Source organism: Daphnia pulicaria, unplaced genomic scaffold (genome assembly GCF_021234035.1).
Source record: "Daphnia pulicaria isolate SC F1-1A unplaced genomic scaffold, SC_F0-13Bv2 h1tg000225l, whole genome shotgun sequence".
Classification (NCBI taxonomy): Eukaryota; Metazoa; Arthropoda; class Branchiopoda; order Diplostraca; family Daphniidae; genus Daphnia; species Daphnia pulicaria.
Genome location: NW_025804899.1, coordinates 20001 through 27500, shown reverse-complemented (window position 1 = coordinate 27500; position 7500 = coordinate 20001). Strand labels below are relative to the sequence as shown.

Sequence of the window (7500 nt, the reverse complement as noted above, 5' to 3'; positions counted from 1 at the left end):
CCGGCCTCTGGTCGGCGCGAGAGAGGAGTGAGCGAGACCCGTCGATTCGAAAAAAAGCCGTCACACCGTCGAGGCGTGGCGGCTCTCAAATGGGTTGGTCGGGCGTGTCGTGATGACTTGCGACCGTAAAAAATTCCCACTCGTCGAAAATTTTCTAAGTCCCAACTTTGAAAACGACGGTTCCTGAAAGTCGGCTGGCGGTTGGATGGGGCAATGTCCCCGTCCAATCGCTAAAAATGAGCCGGAAAACGGAGACATTATGCGGCGGAACATTAGTGGTTTTCCTTAGTATAGAAGAGGTCTCGATTCCTAAACTCGGAAAAATTTTCAGAGTCCCAAAAATTTTCGAAGTGTCGAATAGTTTGGTTTCTCGAATTGAAAATTTTTTTCAAATTTGCGACATTACGACAAGCAGCGATTGTAAAGCCCGGTCCAAATTTTTCAAACGAGTCTTACTTCTTGTTAGTCCGCCTGGCCGATACCAAAGAATGGCCGACCGTCGACTATCGGGCGAATAGACGGGTGAAAGAAATAAAGTCGAAGCCGGTGGTTGGATAGATATCGAAGGGAAGGCGAAAGAGGCGAAAAGGAAAGCGCGAAATTTCTTTAGTAGCTTCGACGCAAAAACTTTGGTATCGACGGGGAGCTTTGGGAAATGAAACGAAGACGCAGAATGGGAAGTTGTCCGGTTCGGCGTTAGTTGTAGTTTCATTTCCACCGTAGCTGAGCTCCTTTCCGCCCGCCACTTCACATGATTTTAGTTTCGATTCCGTTCGATCGCGCTTGCACTGTCTTTGTTTTTTTTTCACTGCTTGGATCGCGGCTTTGCTCTAACCAGTTTAGCCCCATGCGATCAAAAAGTCTTAAAAAAAAAAACCGTTGAACGGAGACGAACTCGATGAGCTGTCGGTGTGTGAAATATCATTCCTTCGGTAAAACCGTTTTCGAAATTTCCGATGGTCGGTATATGTAAAAATATATCCGAACCGCGATGTGGACGGGAATTCAAACGCCCGCTTCACCGATTGGTGCGACAGCTGAGAAGCTCGTCACTCGATCCAACGACTCTTGGTCGAAAAGTTCAGAAGAGGTGCGCGCGTCAAACATTTTTTTGGTTTCGGACGTTTCGTTTCTTCGGCACGTGTGGTTTGTCTGTGGCCGTCTGTGAGAGAAATCGGACGCTTGTTCTTTGTTATTTTACCGTAACAAGACAAGACGGGAAAGATTCTTTCTTCCAAACTTACGGCATCATAACCATCAGCGTTTACCGTCAGCGACGATACGGAAGAGAAAAGAAAATGGTGCGCGTCTTTTCACTTTTTGACACCGTATCAAAAAAAATTACCGTTCAGAGCGGAAATGTGTGTGTGTGTGTGTGAGCCGAGAGATAAAAAATAAAAAAGCCACCAAACAGAACGCTTTCAAATTATTTCGTGCGGCGTGCGCATATTTCACATTTTGCCGTTTGACGGAAGCTCGTTGTGTGGAACACAGAAGTGGAGATGGACGGAGTTGAAGGGGGGCGAAGACGGCCCGGTCGGACAAAGTCAAGAGATTGAAATATACGAGAGAATTGGGTGGAAGTGATGGCAAATCTATAAAATTCAAAAATCGGATGAGATGCGAGGACCGCAAAATGTGGCGTCGACTCTGACTCTCTTTTACTACGAACTTCCCTTCGACGGAAGATATCGAGAGCTGAGCTGAGCGCCCGCTGAGTATGGCCGGCGTAATTACAAACGAGTTACGGTTGGAGCTATATCGATTGTACGTATCCCGAACGTTCATCGAACAAGCCAGATCAACTCGGCGCCCGGTAAGATGTACGCTCAGTTATGGCCATGACACACGAAGGGAGAATTCAAACGGCTGTGAGTGTACGGCCCGCCCGGAGTTGTGTGTAGGCAGTGACCTCTCAAGAAAAAACGTAAAAAAATTTTTTTTGACAGTCACCGGTCTGCGACAAGTAATCAGTACGAAACTTGGGTGCAATGCAAAAAACATTTTGAGAATCCTTGCTTGACAACAACGAATCTAACACGATAAAAAAACGATCCCCATCGGTGTACCGCTTGCTTTTCTCGCGCTTCGGCGCAGAATCGCTTATTCAGCTGCCCTTGGAATATGTTCGTTTCGTGCATACTTGATCTCGGTCATTCTTCGGTGAACTCTTAAAGAATTGCGCACTTTTATAGGGGTAGTCTGGTTGCTTGTCTCGACTTGAAATGATTTGTTTTTTTCCGCCCATGACTTTCTATACGATGCCTCTATGCTGGCCTCTGACCGCGGTTGTTCCGAGTTTTCTCTTTCTCTTCGAAAGTCTTTGCGGAAAATTCTGCCTCGTGTGACCGTTGAGCGGTGAGGTGTGTGTGTGTGTGTGTGTCGTGCGGGGTGATGCGAGAGTGTGCCTCGGCGGTGGAAAAATAAAAATAAAACTCTGAGCCCACAAAAATTTAAAAGATGTATGCTTGTCAGCTTAGTAAAGCAGGCTTGACTTATGAGCATACAGCACGCCACATATGACCGTCGAAAACCGTAATACGGGAAAAAAAGTTGATGAATATATCAAGACCGGTCGAATGAATCCGATTCACTTTGGGCTCATAGACCGTTGAATGGTCTTTGACTTTGGAAATTGAAATGAAAAAAATCCAACAAACGGATCGGATCGGTGTTTCTCTTCACTGGGACTCGCTGTGACACGCCAGGCGTTGCGATCAAAAATTTTAGTTTCCGAAGAAAAAGAAAAAAAACGAAAAACGTGTTGATTTGGTGTGTGTTTGGTGATGCGTGGGCGAAATAAAAACCCGCAACTCGCCGGATGCATATCAAACAAACATACACGAAATACCTGGTTGATCCTGCCAGTAGCATATGCTTGTCTCAAAGATTAAGCCATGCATGTCTAAGTACAAGCCGCTAGACGGCGAAACCGCGAATGGCTCAATAAATCAGTTATGGTTCCTTAGATCCACTCCATCCTACTTGGATAACTGTGGTAATTCTAGAGCTAATACATGCACTCGAGCCTCGACTGCGGGCTTTCGGGCTCGCAGAAGAGGTGCTTTTATTAGATCAAAACCAGTCGGGGCCGGGCTTTCGGGCTCGCGCACCGTACCAATTTTGGTGACTCTGGATAACTTCACGCCGATCGCACGGCCTTCGCGCCGGCGACGTATCTTTCAAATGTCTGCCTTATCAACTGTCGATGGTAGGTTACGCGCCTACCATGGTTGCAACGGGTAACGGGGAATCGGGGTTCGATTCCGGAGAGGGAGCCTGAGAAACGGCTACCACATCCAAGGAAGGCAGCAGGCGCGCAAATTACCCACTCCCGGCACGGGGAGGTAGTGACGAAAAATAACGATACGGGACTCTTCCGAGGCCCCGTGATTGGAATGAGTACACTTTAAATCCTTTAACGAGGAACCATTGGAGGGCAAGTCTGGTGCCAGCAGCCGCGGTAACTCCAGCTCCAATAGCGTATATTAAAGTTGTTGCGGTTAAAAAGCTCGTAGTCGGATGTCTGTCTTCGGCCGGGCGGCGCCGCTCTGAATCAAGGGTGTTGCGTTTCACGCTCTGGGAGCCCGGGTGTCAAAGCCCGACTCTCTTCACGGTCGGACAACATCGCCGGAGTGGTGGTCGGTGCGTCGTTGTTGTATCTGCGGCCAGAGTTGGAAAGTTCTTTCGGGTTCTTTTTTAAATTTTGGTCGTAGTTGACTCGATTCGCTCCACCCAGTCAATCGTTCGGGGTGCCCTTCACCGGGTGTCTCGGGCGGCCGGCAACGTTTACTTTGAACAAATTAGAGTGCTCAAAGCAGGTGTATCCCAACGCCTGAATATCGCAGCATGGAATGATGGAATAGGACCTCGGTCCGATTTTGCTGGTCTTTTACTTTTGGACCCGAGGTAATGGTCAATAGAGACGGACGGGGGCATTCGTACTGCGGCGACAGAGGTGAAATTCTTGGACCGCCGCAAGACGAACAACAGCGAAGGCATTTGCCAAGAATGTTTTCCTTGATCAAGAACGAAAGTTAGAGGTTCGAAGGCGATCAGATACCGCCCTAGTTCTAACCATAAACGATGCCAACCAGCAATCCGTCGGAGTTACTCCAATGACTCGACGGGCAGCTTCCGGGAAACCAAAGTCTTTGGGTTCCGGGGGAAGTATGGTTGCAAAGCTGAAACTTAAAGGAATTGACGGAAGGGCACCACCAGGAGTGGAGCCTGCGGCTTAATTTGACTCAACACGGGAAACCTCACCAGGCCCGGACACTGGAAGGATTGACAGATTGAGAGCTCTTTCTTGATTCGGTGGGTGGTGGTGCATGGCCGTTCTTAGTTGGTGGAGCGATTTGTCTGGTTAATTCCGATAACGAACGAGACTCTAGCCTGCTAAATAGGTGACGGGTTTTATCAATTGAAACCGAAGGGAGTACGGAGGCGTCGGGATCAGGTGGCGGCGATTCGGGTCTCGGTGGGACTGGTTCCTTTAGTGAGGCAATCTCTCGGCTTGGTTTCGTTGTGCTTTGTTCGTCGGGTGTACGGCCTTCACGGGTTGGTTGCCTGGCGGATGAGGTATGGCGGGGCTTTGTCGGGAATGTCTCGCGGGGGCTGGCTCTATTGTTATTCGGTCGTCGTCATCCCCGGCGATACCTTCTGCTCTCGCGTCCGTCACGCAGTCTTCTTAGAGGGACAAGCGGCGTCCAGCCGCGTGACAGTGAGCAATAACAGGTCTGTGATGCCCTTAGATGTCCTGGGCCGCACGCGCGCTACACTGAAGGAATCAGCGTGTTTCACTCTCCCTGTCCGAAAGGACCGGGTAACCGCTGAACCTCCTTCGTGGTTGGGATTGGGGACTGCAATGATCCCCATGAACCAGGAATCCCTAGTAGGCGCGGGTCACTAGCCCGCGTCGATTACGTCCCTGCCCTTTGTACACACCGCCCGTCGCTACTACCGATTGAATGATTTAGTGAGGCCTTCGGACGGGCTTGTCGGGGTGCCGTCGAGTGGGGAGCAATCTCTGCCCGTGCGGTGCCTACCAACGGCGAGACTGAAAGATGGTCGAACTTGATCCTTTAGAGGAAGTAAAAGTCGTAACAAGGTTTCCGTAGGTGAACCTGCGGAAGGATCATAAACGAACAAGACAAATGTTTTGCGCATATGGCTTTGGTTGAGCACGAAACAACTAAAAGTTGCAAAACAAAAAAAACCCCATCAAAAGTCTTTCGGCGTAAGACATCGTATGAACTATGTGTGGGTTGACGGAAGAAAATCATTTATTTTGAACGGGTATCAGGCGCTCTGATGCGCGGTGGTTTAAAGCGGATTCGCCTTTTCAAATTGATTTTTCTTTCCTCTCGGCTCAAAAAAAAACACAAAGTCTTTCGATTTGGTCTATGGCCGTGAGCAAATTCTTCCTGCTTCGATGGTGAATGTCTCTATAGATTCATTCGACCTTTAGCGGCGCTCACAGTGTTGACGTTAGTAGAGTGAAGAATACGATAGCCCGCCTGGGCCGCGAGTACCGAAGGAACAATAAAGGAGATTTTATAAAGTCTTAGTCCCTAAATCAAACACTTTGAAAAATAAAAACTCGGTGGATGGAGAGTCGGAAAAAAAAAAAAAAAACATCAAGATTTTGAACGGGTATCAGGCGCTCTGATGCGCGGTGGTTTAAAGCGGATACGCCCAATCGAAATTGTTTTTTTTTTGTTTCTCTCTTCGTCTTCGGGATTTTTTGATTCTCGGTGGGGGACGAAAGTGTGAGACTTTACTCTGGACGTTCTTTTCGGGCGTAGATACTCGTGGTTGCGTGCGTGTGCGTCGTATAGACTAACACTCCAAAGCCCGACACTATGCCGTTGAAAACCGAATGTTTTTTAAGCTTGCCCTTCGCCCTCTCGATGAAGTAGGAAGAATTCAAAATCACAATAACACACTAAACCCAAATTCTAGTACGAGTGTTTATCGGAACATTTTCTTTCTGGCTTTCTTTCTCCGCCCTCGCATTCATTTGCTTGGGCGGGTTGGAGAAAAAGAGAGAAGAAAACGAATATGTCGTTTTATATACGACCCTGAACGGTGGATCACTAGGCTCGTGGATCGATGAAGAGCGCAGCAAAGTGCGCTAATCCATGCGAACTGCAGAACACATGGAGCATCGAAATCTTGAACGTAAATGGCGGCCCAGCTTCTCGCTCGGGCCACATCTGACTGAGGGTCGGTCGAATGATGAACGAACAGAGATTTTTTCAGTCTTGGTTTTGCATGTTGGGTCGCGGCGAGATTTATTTTTCACCCGGCCTGACCGCATAAAAGCTCCCGAATCTCTAACGTCTGGGTGCCGCGCGACTTAAGTGTCCGCGATGCCTCAAATACAAAAAAGGGGGAAAAATAAAAGAAGGTTCGCCCTGTTTTGTTTTTTTCCTCTCTATTCAAAAGAAACCTTTTTCGATGGCAAAACAGATGGGAAATTTTTGAGCCAACTCAAAAAAAAATTTTAGAAATAAACACATCTTCTCGAACAAGGTGTCGGCTGCGTGTGCGCGATATACCGCTTCAACGCGAGTTTAGTTGTGTGTGTGCGCCGGGCGTGTCGAAGTGTCGACCACCGCGAATTATCACTCACTCTAACCGCTCGTTATGCAAGCTTGGTTCGCGCACGACGCGTTGTTTCAATACAAAAAGCCGCAGGACGCCCTGTCACTTTTCGTAAATTAATTTTTGCGAATAACGAGAGACTCGCTTTATTTCGAAAAAAAAAAATTTGAACCGGCAATTATTCAATCTTTCCCGGCTTTAAAACGCCAAAGTCTGCCGAGCTAGATAAAGTGTTGTCTCCTTTTGAAAACAAACAATTCATTCTGACCTCAGTTTAGATGAGACTACCCGCTGAACTTAAGCATATCAGTAAGCGGAGGAAAAGAAACTAACAAGGATTCCCTTAGTAGCGGCGAGCGAACAGGGATGAGCCCAGCACCGAACCTCGCGCCCGGTTGAGCGGGTGCCGAGGAATGTGGTGTTCGGGAGGATCGTGCGCGTCTGTCCGGTATCTATCGTCCAAGTCTCCATGAACGGGGCGAGCAACCCACAGAGGGTGTCAGGCCCGTAGATAAGACGAGCCGAGACCGTGCATCGGATCCCTTCCCAAGAGTCGGGTTGCTTGAGCGTGCAGCCCTAAGCGGGAGGTAAACTCCTTCTAAGGCTAAATATCGCCACGAGACCGATAGCGAACAAGTACCGCGAGGGAAAGTTGAAAAGAACTTTGAAGAGAGAGTTCAAGAGTGCGTGAAACCGTTCAGGGGGTTAAACGGGTGGGCCCTCGAAGGTCGAACAAGTCCCCGCTCCCGGCACTTGGTTGTATGCCCTTAACGCTGCATGGAGACTGCCTGAATTGGCGGCTCTCTTGCATAAGTCGTTCTGCGATCGCAATAGCCACGCCAAGGTCCGCAAGTGGGGGGCCTAGTAGGACTCCGCGACCGACTGGGTGTC

At 48.7% G+C, this 7500-nt stretch overlaps 3 non-coding genes across 3 annotated transcripts in view; all 3 read left to right on the top strand.

Moving 5' to 3' along the window:
* The first annotated feature begins 2848 nt into the window (after window positions 1-2848).
* On the top strand, window positions 2849-5143 carry LOC124319948. Its single transcript, XR_006913642.1, has one exon. It is a non-coding gene; the product is annotated as a small subunit ribosomal RNA (ribosomal RNA).
* Window positions 5144-6079: 936 nt separating this feature from the next.
* Window positions 6080-6232, top strand: LOC124319945. Its single transcript, XR_006913638.1, has one exon. It is a non-coding gene; the product is annotated as a 5.8S ribosomal RNA (ribosomal RNA).
* A 641-nt stretch (window positions 6233-6873) lies between these two features.
* Window positions 6874-7500, top strand: part of LOC124319942 — a 4575-nt gene continuing 3948 nt past the window's right edge. Inside the window, exon 1 of the ribosomal RNA XR_006913635.1 lies at window positions 6874-7500. This exon is cut by the window's right edge and continues 3948 nt beyond it. This is a non-coding gene — a ribosomal RNA (large subunit ribosomal RNA).